We start from the raw sequence: 23459 nt of genomic DNA, 5'->3' as shown, positions 1-23459 counted from the left end.
CGATATCAACGGCTACACATTCTACACCGAGGAAAAGGACATGAAGAGCGATTATCGAACTCCGGGGTAACGATGGAGTCCTACACCGGTGACGTCAAGCGGAGATACTACGGAAAGATCGAGGAGATCCGGGAGCTGAGCTACGCCTGGAGAGAATGTGCCGATGTTCCGTGTCGTGGGCCAAGAACGTCATAAAAGAAGACCGGCATTTCACCACCATGGTTATACCCGAAGCCAAATCCAAGACAGCGGGCGCAAAGGTCACCGCGAAATATGAGCCATGGGTACTAGCTTCCCAAGTGGACCAATGCTTCTTCATTACCGACCCGCAAAAGCCCAGCTCGTGTTGTCGTGAGGAGAGGCAAAAGGAGCATCATCGGAATGGATGGAGCCGCCAACGAGCTAGACTTTGACCAGTACGGCGATCCGAAGATGGAAGATGACGACGACGATGATGAAGAACCATACACAACAAGAAGAAGCAGGACCACCCTACCTAAAGGCCGTCCATTCAAGAGAAGAAGTCTAGGAGTTCCGGGGCTAAATTATTCAACCGCGAGAAAGAAGGGCAAGAAGATTGTGAAAAGATAATTATGTATCATTTTCTTTTTTTTTGAGATCAATTATGTATCATTTTCTTGTATGAATAATGGATGTCATATTGTTAATCTACACATTGTACCGATCAAAATAGACATATAATTTATATTTTTGGATATTCTACATAATTATAATTATTTATGCCTTTTATGTTGGTGTATTATGCTATTTATTATAGTATTAAATCAATTTAAAAAAAGGGAAAAAATTGGGGCCGCCGAGGTTCGAACTCTGGCCGGCCGGGGTTAACCAAACAGGGGACGGATAGCTAGCCACCAGCGGTACGGTGCGGATCTTGTCAATAGTACGAGCCAAATTCTTTTTGACCCTATCCTAAAGTCGTAGTGGCGCACCCGTAGTGGTGCGCCATTGCTAGCATCACCGTGGCGCACCCCTAGCGGTGCGCCATTGCTTAGGGGGCTCGGGACTTAGCCATCCCGACCATCTCTTCTTCTCCCCATCCCCATTCCCCCCATTCCCCAATCGATCCTCTCCTCTCCGACGGCGGCCTCCTCTCCGACGCCACCTCCCCGGCGACACGAGCGACACGAGCGACGCCACCTCCCCGGCGACGCCCTCCTCTCCCTCGCCACCCCGGCCCGACCGGATCCCACCCCTCCCGACCGCGGTCATCGGGCGACGGAGAGGCTCCCCTCCCGGCGGCGACGTGTACCTCCTCCCTCTTCCCCGCGTCTCCCTCCGCCCGCCGTCTTCTTTTTCGGGGAGGTACACCCCTTCCCCCCGGCCGCCCCTTCCCTCCTTCACCCCTTCTCCCCGGCCGCCCCTCCTCGCCATGACCCAACCCTAACCCTAGAAAAGTTAGGCTTAGTGGAATGATGGAGTTAGGATTAGGACTGTAGGTGTTGAATGAAATGTAAAAACGAATAGCAAAACATCGTGCTAACGTTGTTAGCATCAGCAGTAGGTGTTCATTTTGATGCTAACGATGTTCATTTTGACTCGTAGGCTTAGTGGAATTTAGTTCTAACTGCCGATGCTAACGTGTTCATTTTGATGGTTTTAGTAAGTACAAGTTAGGCTATATAAGTTCAAGTATACGTAAACCAAAACATTCCGTAAACCAATTTAATGTTCCGATCACCTAACACAATAAATAGTATTGCATCATCCGGACTAGTTATAGAGAACATGCACATGAGATAAAGAGGGACTTTGGGACGATGTATGCAAGTTGGGCCCAATACATTGCAACCATATTGCTTGCCCATCTAAGAATTTTTGCCTCCGGTCCCTCCCTATCCAATTGATTAAATTCTTAACTGAAGATTAAAACACGTCCTAGGATACTGGATCATATTGTATGCTTAGTAACTCACAATTGCATGCTATTAAGAGCATTGTTACATGTAAAGTACACTTTAAGCAATAAAAGTACATTCAAATATTGTTAATGTTAGATAGGTTGCCGCTGTTACTTGGTGTTGTTGCTGCTGCTAGATAGGTTGCTGTCTGCTTGGTGTTATTGCTCGCTGCTAGATAGGTTGCTTCTGCTAGATAGGTTGCTTCGTCGTTAGGTTACATATCCTCTATTTTTAGAACAAATGCATTGTAAAATCATTCATTTTGTTATAGAGCCCATTGGCAAACCTTCAAAATTGGCATTGTAACAAGTGTGAACAAAGAAAGCTTCTCTCGTTTAGTATGTAGAGAGTGAGAGAGAGTTGCTTGCTGAACATTGGCATACCGAACATTGTGTGAAAAAAGGGAAAATTAGCATACCGAACATTGCTTGATGCTATCCGATTCTCGCCATAGTCCTGTAGTGTCATTTTCCTATGTAAAGTTTCCATTTATTTGATTCCTTTTTAATGCTGATTTTAATGCTGCTAGGTGTGTATGTTGCTGCTACTTCCTGGAACTTGAGCACCCGACCCGATCTTCCTCGACCCGGAGCAACAGCTCACCTCTCGGCGACTCCACGCGACGCACGGTGAGCTTGCTCGCTAGATGCTAGTTGCCGCTTGTTGTTGATGCATGTCTGCTAGCTAGTTGCCGCCGCTAGCTGTTGATGCATGCCGCTAGCTGCCGCTGCTACTAGCCGGTGCCATGTGCATGTGCCATGGTGCTCACCTGGTGTATATGAGGAACAATTGTACATGTGCCATGGTGCTCAGCTGGTGGATTGTTTTGCATGTGTATATGGTGACATATTCTTGTGCAGGGATCGAGCAGAGATGCCCATTATCGCCGAAATGTTGATTCATTTCCGTTTCGGCGAAAATGGGGCACTCATATGTCCATAGATTAGCATAGGTCATGCCCAATTTTGTTAGTGGAATGGATCGTAATATGGTTCAAAAATGTAAACATGTAGGATGGCCGGTCCCGGTGGCCGGCGAGGCGGTCGAGGCCGCGGTCCCGGGCGCCCCGCGGCCGGGAAGGGGCCGCCGCGGTGGAGCAGCAAGGGCCCCACGGTCACCGTCACTCGCATCCTCCTCGTCTTCGCATGAGGAACGCTGCTTCGAGTTCCTCCTCCGCATCGACGACGACCCACTCGGCATCAAGAGGCTACTGGACAAGTTCGCCGAGTTCGTCGACGGCGTCGAGCCGGCGCACTTGCAGCTACGGGAGGCTAGCCGCAACTTCGTCGCTGGTCCGTGGAGGTCCTGTTCGACGGGCAGGGCAAGATGTACCCGCACACGGGGTGGGACAAGTTCGCCCGTGACCTCCACCTCGAGCCCGGCTGCCAGCTCACCTTCCTGTACGAGGGGACGGCGAGATGATCGTCAAGGTGTTCGACGACACCGCCTGCCGTGTGCACTACCCCCACACCCGGCGAATCCGGCTCGGACACCGATAGTTAGAACTTAGAGTGTTGTCAACTCTATCTTCGTTGCTTCGTGTTGTTTGAATTCTATATTAAATTGTATGAAGCTACGATGTTAGGTATGATGATGTTATGTCCAAATATCAATCTCTTGTGCATCCTACCTTGCCTCGCCGACACCATCCCGGGATGTTCATATTTGTTTGGACCAACAATGTATGAGGCCCTTGTCATTCCATTTGCTTTGGTATCTCAAAATGCCGATGATTAGAATGTTCGGTCAACCGTACACTCCGGGGTGTCGCTAGTGAGCCTGGTGTGATGGCACAAATATCAATCTCTTGTGCATCCTACCCGGCCTCACTAACGCCATCCCGGGATGTTCATATTTGTTTCGACCAACAATGTATGAGGCACTTATTCCATTTTGTCATTCCATTTGCTTTGAGATTTTCAAAATGCCGATGATTAAAATGCTTGGTCACCGTACACTCGTGGGCGGTGTTAGTGAGCCTCGTGTGATTGCACAAATATCAATCTCTTGTGCATCCTACCTGGCTCGCTAACTCCGTCCCGGAATGTTAATATTTGTTTCGACCAACAATGTATGAGGCATTCCATTTAGTTCATACTAGCTACTTGTTTCTTATTTGAGTTGGCACTTCTTAATTGCATTGGCCGATGATTAGAATGGTTGGTCACTTGTACACTCCGTGGTGACGTAAGTGAGCCCGGTGTGATGGCACAAATATCCATGTCTTGTGCATCCTACCTGGCCTCGCTTACGCCATCACGGAATGTTAATATTTGTTTTGACCGACAAAGTATGAGGCCCTTGTCATTCTTCCATTTGCTTTGGTATCTCAAAATGCCGATGATTAGAATGTTGGTCACCTATACACTTGGGGGAGGGGTAAGTGAACCTGGTGCGATGACACAAGTATCAATCTCTTGTGCATCCTACTTGGTTTCACTGACGCCTTCTCTAAATGTTAATATTTGTTTGGACCGACAAAGTATGAGGCCCTTGTCATTCTTCCATTTGCTTTGGTATCTCAAAATGCCGATGATTAGAATGTTGGTCACCTATACACTTGGGGGAGGGGTAAGTGAACCTGGTGCGATGACACTGTTGACTGCCAAAACCCACCGGCGGGCAGCGGCCTTGTCAACACCGTAGAGCCGGGAAGAGCCTAGAGCTGCGGCTGGCTGAGACCCCTCCGAGCGACGGCCCGCAATGCTCTTCTGGTCACACGCGGCGATGCGAAGTGCAAGGGCGTGCCACCTGACCTATACCCGGCCAGGAAGGTGATGGGGATGCCTCGCTTAGTTTCTGCAGGGCATACATGTAAACGTTAAATACGAGCCTCGATCGGCTCTCAGGTTATCCTGTGAATCGGCTCAAAGAGCCGATCCACCCATGATTCGTACGGGGTGCACGAATACTTGGTGGTCCTGCTTGATCAAGATAGAGCTAAGGAGATCTACGACGATTTAGGGTTTTCACCGCATAATCGGATCATCCTACTCCAGAGTTGGGCCTCGCGGCCACGCACGGTGCTCGTAAGCCGATCCTAAACAAGGCCTAAAAACCAACATGAAGTTGATCCTCGGAACATCCTCGTTTAGGACTTGCGAACGCCACCCTACGTGCCACCGGATCCTCCCCCTTTGTAAGGCCTAACTATTGCGGATATTAAACTAATCCTTGTAGAACAAGGAGCAATCGTAACGGATCAGATCTACTAAATAATGATCAAGCGGGGTGCCGCCCCCACACCTGAGATAGGCGTGAGGGCGGCTAGATATGCAAGGGTTGCACTACGTAAGCATGCTTAAACGAAGAACAATGCTAACCCTAACACATCTAATGATAACTACGTTGCTCGCCATCAAAAGCGCTTCGAGACGAGCAACGCATGAACAACGTGGCTTGTGCTGCCTAGATCGCAAGATGCGATCTAGGCAGCATGTCGCTACCCGATAGAAACCCTCGAGACGAAGGAGTTGGCGATGCGCCGAGATTGGTTTGTTTTTGGGGTTGAACGTGAGTTGTTGTTTATTCCATAAACCCTAGGTACATATTTATAGTCCAGGGGACTTTCTAATGTGGGCGTGCACTAAACCGTGCACGAGATAAACTCTAACTTTTAATCTAGATACAATCTACCATTATTAAAGATACACGGGCAACTTAGCCCAAATTCTCCGTGCAAGGCCGCTTCATCGATCTTTCATGTGTAATCTCTCAAGCCCATCTTGATCGCGGCCCACCTCCCGATTTAGCCAAAATCCGGTGATAACACATGCCCCCTGGTTTTGGTAATGATAATTTCAAAACCACTCTGCTTTTTCCTCGCAGGGGTCGTGTCACGGCGAGAGCATGAACCGTCGCAGAGATGCTTTCATCATGACGTCTTGCCTTCCCAACTTCTCTCGCACGATTTGACAGCTTTTGGCACCATATCCTCGAGAACTCGCTCGAAAATTAAAAAACCCCCACCTCCTTTTATTTAACCGCATCGAACAGTTCTCTTCTTCACCCCTTCCGCATTAGCACTCCAAAAAACCCTCCCCGCAACCATGTCCTCTTCCTCTTCCTCTTCTTCTTCGTCGGATCTTTCCCACGTGTCCTCTCCCATCCGAGAGTCGACGCCCTCGTGGGGCACGCAAGCGGCGTACGACATCCTTGCCCCAACGAAGTGGGACAAAGAGGACCATGACCCCTCCGTCAGGTCCGAGGATGACAAATCCCTAACCGACGGAGAGAGCGACCTCCGCTTCCTTGCTGATGAGGAAGCGGTGGAGGAGAGCGAAGATGATCGCCTCTCTTGGGCAGACTTCACCACCTCCGAGGAGGTGAAGGAGGAGGAAGAGGAGGAGGAGGACGAAGACAGCCTCCTCCGACGAGCCGCCGGCCAAACGCCGCCACCTCCGGCCCGGGAACCCTAGCGACGTCGACAGGTGAAGACGACGCCGACGAAGAGGATGAAGACGATGAGGGTCCCGCCGGCGGCCGCCGGAGCAGCCGATGACGAGCCGGCGAGGGAGCAGCGCCGGCAGCCGGCGATGACGGTGACGACGACGACGAGGGCAGCAGCGGCCCCTAGATAGGGTCTTAGCATAGGGCTAGCAGATAGCAGCATCGGGGCAATGTATCCCCCTAGTTTTTCCTTTTGAGAGCGATCAGCTCTTCTGTGTAAGAAATCTAGCTTATCAATGAAGAAATTCCCCAACTCGATTTTGCCGATTCCCCTTATGATAATTTAGCCGATCGTCCTTTGCTCTGTTTCTGCCGATTGCCAATCTGGACGATGCCCAGCAAGCCGATGGCATCGCATCGGTCTCTCACAATAGATTTTGTGATAGATTCATCCGGCCCCAAGCTCCTGGTCAAACTAGACCCAGCCATAAGCGTGCAAACCCTAGGTCTTCAGACATTCTTCTGCCACATCCTTCCCTTCCAGATCTTCTTTGTCTCTAGAAGCGTCCTAAGATCGTTGCCGGATCAATTTAAACGCCGAAGCCGCCACTTCGGCAGACGGCATTACCTCTGTAGTAACGTTTTATAATCCTGCCCTGTTCTCTTTCAGCAACCATTGCTCCAAATCAAACTGAGACGCAGAGCCAAACGATTCTAGCGAACTTGGCCTCCTTATAGCAAAGGACCTCTTGCGGCAAGTTGCCCCCCGAGCCTCAACCGGGGTAGCGACAATGATGAAGACCAATAATTCAGGCAAACAGAGCCTCGGGCTCAACCACGTCCGAGAGTGGACCACCTTTCATCCGCCGACAAGTCTACACGACCCGATTCGAGTCGCTGAATCGTCTTGCATATTGAAACTGATAAATCCGCAACATCAGCACCATTCCTCAGGCCCGTTGTGATGCAGAGTTAGCCGATTTCAACGAAATCGGTCCGCGTAGCAAAGGATCCTTCGGGGCCAGCTGCCCCCCGGGTCTCAGTCGGGCGAGAACAACAATGAGCCCACCACATTGGTCACCCTCGGCTTGCAACTTGTAATGCGACATCAGCCGACTCCAACAACTATCGGCTCTTCGTTCATCGGGCAGTCGGGACGCCTCCCGTGGGGGTGTCTTTGAATCTCCGATGCCCTCCAAATCCCGGACGCAACACCCCCTAGAAGTGACAGACTACTAAGTCACCATCTTGGTCAAAACGTCGCAGCCGATTGCTTCGTCATTGGCTGTTCTCGTAGTCTTAGGAAGGCTCATCCCTACCCTGACCTGCCGTTTAATCAGAGCCACGACCCTCAAACCTGCTAATGCCGCTGATCTTGAAGGCCTGCCAATCACGCTCCGTTGATCCTTAAGTCGATGTCTGCACATCGGCTATGCTTAAATTTGTTTTTGAATTTCCGGCCGATTTGTGTATCGGCCCCCATACTCCAATACCCATCGCCACAGGATGGGACACTTCTACTGCATATCCTCGTGTTTTATCCACTTGGGCGCCCCCCCGAGCCGATTCTGTCAAGAGAATTGATGGTATCGGCTCGTTGGCTCATGAATGTGTTGAACCCAGGCAGTATGGATGGTGAGGACATTCACGGCCGATCATCGGAATCGGCCTCCACGTTGTTTGCTCGGTGAAGGTTTTGTAATGTTCCTTCATAGACCCTTGGGGCCGATCACAAGGATCAGCCTCGCCAACTTGCACATCGCTTGGCTTCAACTACACGGTCAGGCCCGTGGATAAAACTAGCTTAACCCTTCCCTTTGTCACATCGATGCGCTCGCAGTCGTCCAAGTTGATGCCTGAGAGGGGTTCTTGGCCTGCTGCTTCCCATGCGTTCATGCCAGCCGTTGAAACTTCGGCCGAGTCATCGGCTTGGACGACCTCTACCTCATCACCATCCCACTGTATTATGCATTGGTGCATTGTGGAGGGAATGCAGCAGATTGGCGTGGATCCAATCTCTTCCCAGCAACACGGCATAACCTGCTCGTGCTATCGACGATGAAGAACGTCGTAGGGATAGTTTTTCTTCCTACGGTCAGATCCACGTTCAGAACTCCTTGTGCCTCAGATGCTTGGCCGTTGAAGTCGCTCAACGTCACGTTAGTCTTGATTAGATCCGAACTCAAGCGTCCCAGCTCGACGTAGCACAGAGTACGGCATGATGTTGACTGCCGCTCCGGTGTCCACCAACATCTTATTTACAGGCCTCCCATCGATATATCCTCGTAAGTACAGGGCCTTCAGATGCCTGTAGCTCCTTTCCCGTGGCTTCTCAAAGATAACTGGCCGTGGACCGCAGTCAAGTTGTGCCACGGATGTCTCGTCTAATCCTGGAGCACTGAACTCCGAAGGGAGGATAAACACCATATTTGTGCCAGCCGATGTTTCATCATCGGCATTTCTCCGTTCGGGGCGCCACTCTTTTCTTTGTGGCTGACCTTCCTTGTCCAGGGTTCGCAGAATTTTGGCGGCCAGATCAGGCCGTGCCTTCCTTAGCGTGCGCAGGTATAATCTTTCAGCTTCTTCCAACCCACGCGGACGCTGAACTCTTCGCTTCCGGGAACGGCCGAGCCCATCGGGGCACCACCCGGGCTGATGATATTTGTATTCTTCACCACCGTCCTCCGGCTCCTCGAGATCTTCCACCCGAGCGGACTCGGCATGCTTGTTCCGAGGTGGGAAAGGCCCTAGACGGCCGAACACAGATACGTTAGCGGCACCCTTCTTCCTCTGTTGGCATTCTGGGCAGTCCTCGATTGTTGGCAATCGGCTCATTCCTGAGTCCCAGCAATGTTTGAAGAACGGGCAGTCCCAGTGCCTATCCATGTCGCCCTGCCCCCTTGGCCTTCCTTCGGCGCGACGATCGTACCCGCCGTTTCTTCTACCATGTTGGCGGTACCTTCCGACCTCGGCATCAGACTGAAAATTCCTTTCATCATCTACGTCGTAGCGCCGACGTCGGTCGTGGTGTTGCTCGTATTTGTTGAGAGGGTGCTTGGAGAGTGGGCGTTGATACCGCATGCTTCTTATTCCCTCCCTTGCCGTGTACCGCCCGTCCTCATCTTGGGGTTGGTCGCGCGGATCGGCTCCTTCTTCATCCTTGCCACGGGAGTGGCTGCTTTCGTTTCCTCTTTGTCATGGCGGCTTGCAGACCCTGCCATATTGACACCAAAGGAAAACTTTGGCCGACCTATGGAGTGGCTGAGATCCACCGTGTCGACTCCGGGCCCCGGACGTGGGTCTTTACCGAGCTTGATATCGTGCGGCCGGGTCTTCTCAGAGGAGCCGATGAGTTCAGCTTCGAGGATGGCTTTGATCTCATCGCACGTGACTGGCGTGCCGTCCGCCATCTCAGATGTAGATGGCGATGTGGTTGATGTAGACGATTGTCCCACCGGGCGTGCCAGAATGTGTTGACTGCCAAAACCCACCGGCGGGCAGCGGCCTTGTCAACACCGTAGAGCCGGGAAGAGCTTAGAGCTGCGGCTGGCTGAGACCCCTCCGAGCGACGGCCCGCAATGCTCTTCTGGTCACACGCGGCGATGCGAAGTGCAAGGGCGTGCCACCTGACCTATACCCGGCCGAGGAAGGTGATGGGGATGCCTCGCTTAGTTTCCTCGCAGGGCATACATGTAAACGTTAAATACGAGCCTCGATCGGCTCTCGGGTTATCTCGTGAATCGGCTCAAAGAGCCGATCCACCCATGATTCGTACGGGGTGCACGAATACTTGGTGGTCCTCGCTTGATCAAGATAGAGCTAAGGAGATCTACGACGATTTAGGGTTTTCACCGCATAATCGGATCATCCTACTCCAGTGTTGGGCCTCGCGGCCACGCACGGTGCTCGTAAGCCGATCCTAAACAAGGCCTAAAAACCAACATGAAGTTGATCCTCGGAACATCCTCGTTTAGGACTTGCGAACGCCACCCTACGTGCCACCGGATCCTCCCCCCTTTGTAAGGCCTAACTATTGCAGTATATTAAACTAATCCTTGTAGAACAAGGAGCAATCGTAACGGATCGGATCTACTAAATAATGATCAAGCTGGGTGCCGCCCCACACCTGAGATAGGCGTGAGGGCGGCTAGATATGCAAGGGTTGCACTACGTAAGCATGCTTAAACGAAGAACAATGCTAACCCTAACACATCTAATGATAACTACGTTGCTCGCCATCAAAAGCGCTTCAAGTACGAGCAACGCATGAACAACGTGGTTTGTGCTGCCTAGATCGCAAGATGCGATCTAGGCAGCATGTCGCTTACTCTGATAGAAACCCTCGAGACGAAGGAGTTGGCGATGCGCCGAGATTGGTTTGTTTTTGGGGTTGAACGTGAGTTGTTGTTTATTCCATAAACCCTAGGTACATATTTATAGTCTAGGGGACTTTCTAATGTGGGCGTGCACTAAACCGTGCACGAGATAAACTCTAAATTTTAATCTAGATACAATCTACCATTATTAAAGATACACGGGCAACTTAGCCCAAATTCTCCATGCAAGGCCGCTTCATCGATCTTTCATGTGTAATCTCTCAAGCCCATCTTGATCGCGGCCCACCTCCTGATTTAGCCAAAATCTGGTGATAACACACACAAGTATCAATCTCTTGTGCATCCTACTTGGTTTCACTTACTCCGTCCCTAAATGTTAATATTTGTTCCGACCAACAATGTATGAGGCATGCCTTTTAGTTCATACTACTTGGATCGTTTTTGAGTTTGCTCTTATTCGTTGCAAACATCTATGAGCGTGCACTAATGTTTCTTTGGCTTGTGCATATGTACGCAGATATGACGTGGTATGTCGTGTACAAGGGCAAGGTTCCCGGAGTCTACAACGACCGGGAGGAGTGTCGGAGACAGAGTTCACCGTTTTAGCGGTAACAGCCTACAAAGGGTACACCACTAGAGCGGAGGCCGAAGACAGATACGCACGCTATCCGGCGGGAGAGAGGACGGAGCGGAGGAGGAACCGGATGAAGACCACTTTCATCGGGACGGTGCTAGTAGTGACTCTAGCTCTCTTCTATGTGATGCTAGTTTAGATGATCGACCTTGTGCCACTACTAGCTCATTTGTGACTTGTAACACCGTAACTTGCATTGTAACCTCTAATGTGAATGCTTGTGAATCATGTGGGGCTAATGTGAAGAACTATGTATGGATAAGCTCGTGCTCGTTGTTTATATGCTGTTATATATCCTGTATTGTGCTATTGTACTCGTCATATACAACCCGTATAAATACCTGCCAAGATACAAAAAAAATTCGAAATCCTAGCAATGGCGCACTAGTGGACCATCCGTGGCGCACTACCACTAAGTAGCGATGGCGCACTGCTACCGATCCAAGGGCGCACCGCCCCGTGATCCTCTCCGAGACTAGCAAGTGGCGCACAAGGATAAGCAGCGGTGGCGCACGTCCCGGAGAGGGCAGTGGGCGCACGTACTCACGCAGCAGGCGGGCGCACCTACTAGCCGGACCGCGTGGCGCACGCAAAACCGTAGCAGGTGGCGCACCTCTTCTACACGGTGGTGGCGCACCGCCTCCGACCAACGGTGGCGCACCACTTTGGAGTAGTAGTGGCGCACCGGAGGGCATGTCAATGGCGCACCGTGCGAGTGCGCCACGGTATCTAGGCTAGTAGTGGCGCACCCCTAGTGCGCCACTACTATGTGTTAGCAGTGGCGTGATAACAGTGGCGCACCACTAGTGCGCCACTGATGGCTATATGTGGTGCGCCACTGAAAGCCTTTTTTCTAGTAGTGAGAGCTCGGGTATAGAAATAACCGAGGCGCGCGAAGACGAGGATGTATTCCCGTGTTCCCTTCCTTTGCAAGAAGGTACGTCACATTTGGAGGAGTGGAGGTCCCACAAAGGATTCCCCGCGCCACGAAGGCTCACCCTATTCTCCAAGCCACACCCACGAAGAATAATGGCCCTTTCCTTATGGTTAGCTTTTCCTCCACTCCGGAGATGGCAAGCTCCACAACCACTTCACAAGCTCCACGAAGGAGAAGCCCGGGCCTCTTCACAATCTTCCTTGAAGAGATCACCGGAGCACCAACCGCCAAGCCAACTAGGAGGTCTCCCTCCAAGAGTAACAAGCTCACGGTCTCTCACTCGAACTAATCGTGGTGGAGAGCTCAACACTATGCAATGATGCAAAGCAAGAACACTAGAGGTGTTCAAATCCTTCACACTCAAATCCCACCAAAGCAACAAATGCTAGGATGAGATTAGAGAGGAAGAACAAAGGATAAATCAAAAAATGACTCCAAGATCTAGATCTAAAGAGTTCCCCTCACTTAGAGGAGAAATGGATTGGTGGGGATTGTAGATCAAGATCTCCTCTCTTAGATCCCTCAAGAATGAGCAAGAATCATGGGGGAATCAAGAGATAGGGCAAGTTCTTCAAAGGCAACAATGGAGGAGAGAGAGTGTAAGAACTTAACAGCCCAAGGTGGAAGAAGGGCTATTTATAGCCCAAGGGAGAAAATAACCGTTGGGGAAGGTAAGGCTTCGAGGAATCCGGTCAACCGGGCCTGGGACCGGGTGGTCCGGCACAGGACCCGGTCAGACCGGGCCTGTGACCGGAACGGCCGGTCCAAACCGGGCCACCGACAGGGCAGCAACCGGATGACGGGAAAAGGCCCCTGGATAGTGCCCGGTTGGCACCGGTCCAGTGGCCGGTCGGAACCGGACTACCCAGTGCCACGGCCGGTCCGACCGGACCATAGACCGGCCAGGGGCAGAACAACTTTTCTTCATTTTAAACAAAAAATGCTCCCGAACTCCGATTGACATGAAACTAATTTTGTTGGAAAGATACGACAAATAGAACCCAACAAAATATGGAGACTCCTCACAGGATATTTTATATGATTTTAGAGAGGGAGTCTCCCACCGTCAAGAAATGGTGAAGATGTCCAAACTCGAAAACGCAATAGAAGATGCATGCGGATTCCGTTTTCGATGAACTTGGGCTTGTTGTAAAGCTAGCAACAAGCTCAAGAACCTTTCAAAAGAAACACCAAGAAGAAATAGGGATATGCAAAGTATGCAAAGGATTGAGCTCCCTAAGACGATGCGATCAAGTTACCCAACCGAATGCCCCTCTTGATATGCGACTATCTATCCTATAATCCGGTCTCCCAACAAGCACCTTGAGACCGGTAAAAGGAAAACCTAGCAAGGCCATACCTTTGCCTTACGCATCCCGCTTGATCTTGATGATAGCTCTTCAAGCTCCACTCAAGCCGGAATGCCTTACTTGATCATCGTTACTTCGTGAAGACTCACAAATGCTCCCCCATACACCATGATGGGAAAGCTCCATTGAAGCATATCTTCACATGTCCATTATCACCAAATGGACGGCAAGATTCAAGCATATGATCGTCTTGAGATGCTCAACTTGAACTTGCCCAACTCAACCTTGATGACGATCACCACTTGATGTCATCCTCTCATGGGCTATATGAGATCTCCCTTTTTATGCATTCCCACATGACTTCACGTGGCACATTCTTCATGCTTCATGTGTTGACCAAACTTGAATCTATTCTTCACTCTTTGTATTGGTCAACCTTGTATCTTCTCATGCTCTATCATACTATCTTGAGGCGTATAAAGAAATCTTCACTTGGAATCAAGCACTCAAGATCTTGATCATTCATTGCTTATCACATAAGCTAGAGCATGGCTAATATTGAGTTCCACATAAGAACTCCATCTTCATTTCTTCTTCTTGATCATATCACATATATATCTTCAAAACGATGATCTTGATGCCAATACACAAGGTATATCTTTATCTTCATGGCATCCATACTTGAATCCAACACATGGACTACAAGTAGTACCTATGGAATATTCCTTCATATAAACTCAATGAAAACATTAGTCCATAGGGGTTGTCATTAATTACCAAAACCACACATAGGGGCAATATACCCTTACACAAGTTCAAGCTGAGTCAACTTGGAGAGATCACATGCTTGAAGCTTTCCATTCATATGTGTTCATGGATATGTGAAATTGCACCAAAGAAGAAGCTCATCCATAGTGGAGTATGGGGGAGCAATCTGCAAGACCTCATCTTCATCAAGCAAGCACAATCAAGAACGGCGTTTCATCTTGTTGCGGTTAAGATCATCATCATCGAGCTCAAGTGGAATTTGCAAGGTTAAGGTTTTACCTTTATAGGGTTTCTTTCTTACCGGTCTAGTGGTTTATTTGGGAGACCGGGTTATAGGTTAGTTGCCGCACTATCAAGGGGCTCTCGAGTGAGTAACTTGATCGTATCCTTCGGAGAGAGTTTAAACCTTTGCATCCTTGCATCATCTTTCTTGGTTGTTATTTGGATATTATCCATATGGTGTTTTAGAGCTTGTACTTATTCTCATGACAAGCTCTAGTTCATCGAAAACGGATTCCACATGAAATACTTGTTGCGTTTTCGATATTGGAGTTTTTCCCGCTTCTTTGTATTGAGAGGTTTCACCTCTAAATTCATGGAAAAATATATCCGGCATGTTATTAAGATTTCAACTCTTTGTGGGGTATCTCTTGTCATCCTTATTCCAACTAAATTGGTTTCAACTAAATCCGAGTTTTTAACTCAAGTTGTTGCAATTTCCTTATTGGAGGTGTTACCGGTTTAGCTCTTATAGATAGGTTAAAACTATCCCCTTTTGATCTTATACTCCGTGGTTGGACTACGATGTTTCCCTGCATGATCTTGTAGAACTCTTCATTGTGATTCCAACGAGCCCAAGATCATCAAATTCGGAGTCCCGATGTGAAAATGACGACGTTTTTGGTGTGCGGTGCGCTGCCAGCCAGATTGATCCGGCCAAGCCCGGAAGGTCCGGCTGGGTGCGAAAATGGAGCTTTTTTCTCCAAACGGCTAGTGCTCCTCCTCCCATATATAAAGGGGTCTTCTTACCCATTGAGCGGGAGCTTCTCCTACTCTCTCTCTCTCTCTACTCCATTGTTGACCTTGAGAAGCTTCCTCTCCCTCTAATCCCTCCATGATTCTTGCTCATATTTGAGGAAAAGATAGAGGAGATCTAGATCTACATCTTGACCAAACAAATTCCTCTCTTTGTGAGGGAAATCCACTAGATCTAGATCTTGGAGAAATTTGGTGTTCCTCCTCCTATTTGTTCTTCCTCTCTTATTCCCCCAATAGCTTTAGTAGCTTTGTTGGAATTTGAGAGTGAAGGATTGGGCATCTTTGTGGTGTTCTAGCCATTGCATTTGGTGCATCGGTTTGACTTCTCCGCGGTGGTACGTGGAGGTGAAAGTTCGTGAGACATACACTTCGGGAGCTTGTTCCCGAAGCTTTTACCTCTTGGGTCTTTGGACCCTAGACGACTTAGTGGTCTTTGTGGTGTTCTTGGGGCCTCCAATTAAGTTGTAGAGATTACCTCAAACTTGTGATTTGTGGCTTAGTGGTGTTCTTGGGGCCTCCAATTAAGTTGTGGAGATTTTTCAAGGGCAAGGCCTTTGTGGCAATTTATTGGGAGCCTCCAATTAAGTTGTGGAGATAGCCCCAAACTTTGTGCGGGTTTGGTGACCACCCTAAGGTTCCATAGTGGATCGAAGACATCCCTTTTGGTGGGAATTCTCGAGGAGAATACGGTGGTCCTCGTGCGTTTGGAGTGACTTGTCCTCCACACCGCTCCAACGAAGAGTAGCACTCGCAAGAGTGTGAACTTCGGAATACATCATTGTCTCCGCGTCACTTCGGTTATTCCTATACCCGAGCTCTGTACTTATGCACTTTACTTTGTGATAGCCTTCATGCTTGAAGTTATATATCTCACTATGATACGTCCCCGACGTATCCATAATTTCTGTCGTTCCATGCTTGTTTTATGACAATACTTACATGTTTTGCTTGCACTTTATAATGTTTTTATGCGTTTTCCGGAACTAACCTATTAACAAGATGCCACAGTGCCAGTTCCTGTTTTCTCGCTGTTTTTGGTTCCAGAAAGGCTGTTCGGGCAATATTCTCGGAATTCGACGAAACGAAGACCAAACCTCCTATTTTTCCCGGAAGCATCCAGAACACCGAAGAAGAGTCGGAGAGGGGCCGGAGGGCCACCACACCATAAGGCGGCGCGGCCTGGCCTGGGCCCGCGCCGGCCTGTGGTGGGGAGCCCCAGTGTGCCCCCTGCGCCGCCTCTTCGCCTATTAAAGCCGTCTCGACCTAAAAACGCGATACCTCTTGACGAAACTCCAGAAAGACTCCAGGGGCGCCGCCACATCGCGAAACTCCAATTCGGGGGACAGAAGTCTCTGTTCCGGCACCCTGCCGGGACGGGGAATTGCCCCCGGAGTCATCTCCACCGCCGTCTCCACCGCCATCTTCACCGCCATCGCTGCCCCCATGATGAGGAGGGAGTAATTCACCCCTGGGGCTGAGGGCTCCGCTGTAGCTATGTGGTTCATCTCTCTCTCTGTGATCTAGTTGAATATCATCTATGTGCTACTCTAGTGATGTTATTAAAGTAGTCTATTCCTCCTCCATGATGTAATGTTGGCGAGTGTGTGCATCATGAAGTACTTGGTATATGCTATGATTGTGATCTCTTGTAGATTATGAAGTTAACTATTACTATGATGGTATTGATGCGATCTATTCCCCCTTTCATAGCTGATGTTGACAGTGTGCATGCTATGTTAGTACTCGGTGTAATTGTGTTGATCTATCTTGCACTCTAAGGTTATTTAAATATGAACATTGAATATTGTGGAGCTTGTCAACTCCGGCATTGAGGGTTCGTGTAATCCTACACAATTAGTGGTGTTCATCATCCAACAAGAGGGTGTAGAGTAGTCCTAATATGTGATCATTGTTGAGAGTGTCCACTAGTGAAAGCGAGGATCCCTAGGCCTTGCTTCCAAGTATCGAATCTCCGTTTGTTTACTTGTTTTGTTGCATGTTTACTCGCTGCCATATTTTATTCAGATTACTATTACCACTCATACTCATCCATATTACTTGCATCTCACTATCTCTTCGCCGAACTAGTGCACCTTTACATCTGACAAGTATATTAGGTGTGTTGGGGACACAAGAGACTTCTTGCTTTGTGATCGCAGGGTTGCTTGAGAGGGATATCTTTGACCTCTTCCTCCCTGAGATCGATAAACCTTGGGTGATCCACTTAAGGGAAACTTGCTGCTGTTCTACAAACCTCTGCTCTTGGAGGCCCAACACTGTCTACAAGAATAGAAGCTCCCGTAGACATCAAGCTATTTTCACGGCGCCGTTGTCGGGGAGGAAAGGTAAAAGGTACTCACACTCCGGATCTCGGCTACTAAGCTATTTTCGCCGTTGTAAGTACTCGAAGCTATTTCCTTTAGATCCTGCAATTGCATCTTTTTGTTTCTTGTTTTTATTTTCACTAGTTAGGCATAATGGAAAACAACAAAAAATTTGGTGAGCTTTTTAATCTTTTTCCTGATTTAGAATTGTTTGGTGCGAACATTAAAAACCCAATGGAACCTTATTTGCATGCTAGTAGCGATGTTATTAGTATGAATGCAATTACTGCTAATGCTATGGAGAAGTCTAAGCTTGGGGAAGCTAGTTTTTGTGATCTTTTTAGCTTCCCATCTTTAGGGGAGAAAATTTGCTCTGATAATACTTTATCTCCCATATGCGATTACTGCTAATGCTATGGAGAACTCTAATGATGCTTGTGATATTTTAAAGGCACCTACTGAAAGTATTCCATATAAAATACCTATGAAAATTATTGAACGTGTTATGGATAACCGCTATGAAGGGGATGGAACTGTGCATCCTGGAGATCATTTACTGTTTTTGCATGAATTATGCGGGTTATTCAAGTGTGCAGGTATCTCTATGGATGAAGTGAAGAAGAAATTATTCTCTATGTCGTTGTCTGGTAAAGCGGCACATTGGCATAAACTGCTGAAGGATGAGCATTCTCTTGATTGGAAGGATATTGTGCCTCTATTTTATTCTAAATTCTATCCTCCAAGTGAAATTCACAAAGACCGAAACCGAATATATAATTTTTGGCCTCATGATGGAGAGAGTATTGCCCAAGCATGGGAGAGATTGAAGTCTTTAATGCTCAAATGCCCCAATCATGAGCTTCCGGGTAATATCATCATTGATAATTTCTATGCAAGACTTTCTTTTCAAGATAAGACCTTGCTGGATACTACTTGTTCCGGATCATTCACGCGCAACAAAGAAGAGTTTAAAAGGGACCTTCTTGATCGGATTAAGGAGAACGCTGAAGATTGGGAGAACGACAAAGGTAAAGAGTCGGTGTAAATTATGATTATGAATGCATTGAAACTTTTATGGATACCGATAAATTTCGAAATATGAGTGCTACTTATGGTCTTGACTCTCAAGTTGCTGCAAATCTTTATAAAGCCTTTGCTTCTCATTTTGAATTGCCTAAAAGAATTTTGATAAGTATCATGAACCTTTTAAAGAGGCTTGCATGAAGAATGAAATTGTTGTTAATTATTGTAATGAGCATGCTCAAACTCCTAAGAATGTTATTTCCTATAAGCATGTTAATTTTTGTGGAATACATAGACCTTGTGGAATTAATCAAGTCAAAGATGAATATTGTATCCATCATGCTAATGAAAAAACTAGAAAGTGGTTTAGGGCTCTAGATGATCTTGGTAAAAAAGTTTGTGCCCTCTATCCTTTTATTTGTGAAGTTTGCCATGAAGTGGGTCATTTTAATTTTCAATGCCCCTCCAATGATAATTTGAACCCAATGAGTGCTGCAAATTTGTATTGTGATGATGAAATTACTCCTAATCAGCATGATGAACTTACTTTATTTTTGGGGTGTGAAGAAGCTGTCGAGAAAAATCTCTTTGTTACATATGAGTAATCTTGATATTGATGATGTCCTGCATGGGTGTTTTTCGTATTGCATTGATAATAGCCATACAAATACTTACATACAAAATATTTTAGAAGATGACACCTTGCCAAAATATGATAGGACCACTGTGTGTTTTCAACTAATTAATGAAAAGGAGGGATCCTCCCAAGTTTCTTCTATTGTTTCTGAAAGTAAATCAGGTTATGCGGACAAGCCACCCTTCAAGCCTCTTCCTCCTAAAGAAGGGAACGAGGAGAAGGAAGAGAAGAAGAAGAAGAAGAAGGGAACGAAAAAGAAGAAGAAGAAGAAGAAGGAGAATAAAAAGAAAGAGGTAACGGCGTATCCCCGCGTGAATGAGATAACGCTAGGTAACCGTAAGTATGTTGCTCCTAATGATTATTGTGATAATGAATCTGAATACGATGATCTTCCTATGCCCTTTACATACATTAGTGATCATGATTTGAATGAGCACACTATTTTTGATATTGCAAATCTCTGGGAAACTAATTCTGAAAATGATAATGATAATAATTGCCATAGTGTCGGTGCTATCCATGCTTCCTCCCATAATGATATAGAAAGCTCTAAGCTTGGGGAAGAGGTGTTTGAAAATCCTTTTGCTACTGATCATTATGTGTTTGATACATCTCCTTCTAATAACAATGATGGTGTGGACACGGATAAACCGACTTGTGGAAGATAACTATTCTATTGATGACAACTGTGCCTCCGATCTTTGATGATTATTATAAAGAATGCTATGATATAGGTTATAACTATCCTTATGAAACTTGTCATAGTCATGATTGGATTACCAAAAACAATTCCCTTAATATGCAACTTGTTTACCATGTTCAAATTCTTGATAATAATCTTGCTCCAATTACTATTAGTGAGAAGAACTCTTCTTATGCCAAAATTAATGATACTTCTATGCATATGAACCATGATAAGAATGTTTTAAGTGATGGGTATATTGTGGATTTCATCAATGATGCTACTAAAAGCTATTATGAGAGAGGGAAATATGGTTATATGCACCTTCATAATATTAAGTTTCCCCTCTTTATGTTGAGAATCTTGAAGTTACTCGTGTTTTATCTTCCTATGCTTGTTACTTTGCTCTTCATGAACTTGTTTATTTACAAGACTCCTATGCATAGGAAGCATGTTAGACTTAAATTTGTTTTGAATTTGCCTCTTGATGCTCTCTTTTTGCTCCAAATACTATTTCTTGCGAGCGCAACATTAAAACTGCTGAGCCCATCTTAATGGCTATAAAGAAAGAACTTCTTGGGAGATAATCCATATGTTATTTTGCTACAGTACTTTGTTTTATATTTGTGTCTTGGAAGTTGTTTACTACTGTAGCAACCTCTCCTTATCTTAGTTTTGTGTTTTGTTGTGCCAAGTAAAGTCTTTGATAGAAAGGTTGATACTAGATTTGGATTACTGCGCGAGAAACAGATTTCTTTGCTGTCACGAATCTGGGTCTAATTCTCTGTAGGTAACTCAGAAAATTATGCCAATTTACGTGAGTGATCCTCAGATATGTACGCAACTTTCATTCAATTTGGGCATTTTCATTTGAGCAAGTCTGGTGCCTCAATAAAATCCATCTTTACGGATCTGTTCTGTTTTGACAGATTCTGCCTTTTATTTCGCATTGCCTCTTTTGCTATGTTGGATGAATTTCTTTGATCCATTAATGTCCAGTAGCTTTATGCAATGTCCAGAAGTGTTAAGAATGATTGTGTCACCTCTGAACATGTTAATTTTTATTGTGCACTAACCCTCTAATAAGTTTGTTTTGAGTTTGGTGTGGAGGAAGTTTTCAAGGGTCAAGAGAGGAGGATGATATACTATGATCAAGAAGAGTGAAAGCTCTAAGCTTGGGGATGCCCCGGTGGTTCACCCCTGCATATTTCAAGAAGACTCAAGCATCTAAGCTTGGGGATGCCCAAGGCATCCCCTTCTTCATCGACAAATTATCGGGTTTCTTCTCTTGAAACTATATTTTTATTCGGTCACATCTTATGTACTTTACTTGGAGCGTCTGTATGTTTCTTGTTTTTGTTTTTGTTTGAATAAATGCTTGTGTGGGAGAGAGACACGCTCCGCTGGTTCGTATGAACACATGTGTTCTTAGCTTTTAATTTTCATGGCGAAGGATGAAATTGCTTCGTTAATTGTTATATGGTTGGAAACGGAAAATGCTACATGTAGTAATTGGTATGATGTCTTGAATAACTTGATACTTGGCAATTGTTGTGCTCATGTTTAAGCTCTTGCATCATATACTTTGCACCTATTAGTGAAGAAATACATAGAGCTTGTTAAAATTTGGTTTGCATGAGTGGTTTCTCTAGAGTCTAGATATTTTCTAGTGAGGTGTTTGAACAACGGGGAAGACAATGTATAGTCTTATAATGCTTGTAATATGTCTTTTATGTAAGTTTTGATGTACTAGTTTATGCTTGTGTTTGCTTCAAACAACCTTGCTAGCCTAAGCCTTGTATCGAGAGGGAGTACTTCTCATGCATCCAAAATCCTTGAGCCAACCACTATGCCATTTGTGTCCACCATACCTACCTACTACATGGTATTTCTCCGCCATTCCAAAGTAAATTGCTTGAAGTGCTACCTTTAAATTTCTATCCTCTACCTTTACAATATATAGCTCATGGGACAAATAGCTTAAAAACTATTGTGGTATTGAATATGTACTTATGCATTTTATTTCTTATAAGTTGCTTGTTGTGCGATAACCATGTTCCCGGGGACGCCATCAACTACTCTTTGTTGAAAATCATGTGAGTTGCTATGCATGTTCGTCTTGTCTGAAGTAAGGGCGATCTACCACTTTATGGTTAGAGCGTGCATCTTGTTAGAGAAGAGCATTGGGCCGCTAACTAAAGCCATGATCCATGGTGGAAGTTTCAGTTTTGGACATATATCCTCAATCTCACATGAGAAAATTAATTGTTGCTACACGCTTATGCATAAAAGAGGAGTCCATTATCTGTTGTCTATGTTGTCCCGGTATGGATGTCTAAGTTGAGAATAATCAATAGCGAGAAATCCAATGCGAGCTTTCTCCTTAGACCTTTGTACAGAGCGGCATAGAGGTACCCCTTTGTGACACTTGGTTAAAACATGTGCATTGCGATAATCCCGGTAGTCCAAGCTAATTAGGACAAGGTGCGGGCACTATTAGTATACTATGCATGAGGCTTGCAACTTGTAGGATATAGTTTACATGATACATATGCTTTATTACTACCGTTGACAAAATTGTTTCTTGCTTTCAAAACCAAAGCTCTAGCACAAATATAGCAATCAATGCTTCCCTCTGCGAAGGGCCATTCTTTTACCTTTTATGTTGAGTCGAGTTCACCTATCTCTCTCCACCTCAAGAAGCAAACACTTGTGTTAACTGTGCATTGATTCTTACATACTTGCTTATTGCACTTGTTATATTGCTTTGCATTGACAACTATCCATGAGATATACATGTTACAAGTTGAAAGCAACTGCTGAAACTTAATCTTCCATTGTGTTGCTTCAATGTCTTTACTTTGAATTTATTGCTTTATGAGTAACTCTTATGCAAGACTTATTGATGCCTGTCTTGAAAGTACTATTCATGAAAAGCCTTTGCTATATGATTCAATTGTTTACTCATTGCATTAACATTGCTTCGAATCGCTGCATTCATCTCATATGCTTTACAATAGTATGATTAAGATTATGTTGGTAGCATGTCACTTCAGAAATTATCCTTTATCGTTTACCTACTCGAGGACGAGTAGGAACTAAGCTTGGGGATGCTGATACGTCCCCGACGTATCCATAATTTATGTCGTTCCATGCTTGTTTTATGACAATACTTACATGTTTTGCTTGCACTTTATAATGTTTTTATGCGTTTTCCGGAACTAACCTATTAACAAGATGCCACGGTGCCGGTTCTCGTTTTACTGCTCGTTTTTGGTTCCGGAAAGGCTGTTCGGGCAATATTCTCGGAATTCGACGAAACGAAGACCAAACCTCCTATTTTTCCCGGAAGCATCCAGAACACCGAAGAAGAGTCGGAGAGGGGCCAGAGGGCCACCACACCATAAGGCGGCGCGGCCTGGCCTGGGCCCGCGCCGGCCTATGGTGGGGAGCCCCCA

This window comes from Lolium rigidum, chromosome 6 (assembly GCF_022539505.1).
Source record: "Lolium rigidum isolate FL_2022 chromosome 6, APGP_CSIRO_Lrig_0.1, whole genome shotgun sequence".
In the NCBI taxonomy this organism is placed as follows: Eukaryota; Viridiplantae; Streptophyta; class Magnoliopsida; order Poales; family Poaceae; genus Lolium; species Lolium rigidum.
The sequence above is the reverse complement of the archived record's forward strand: the minus strand, read 5'-3'. Positions refer to the sequence as shown.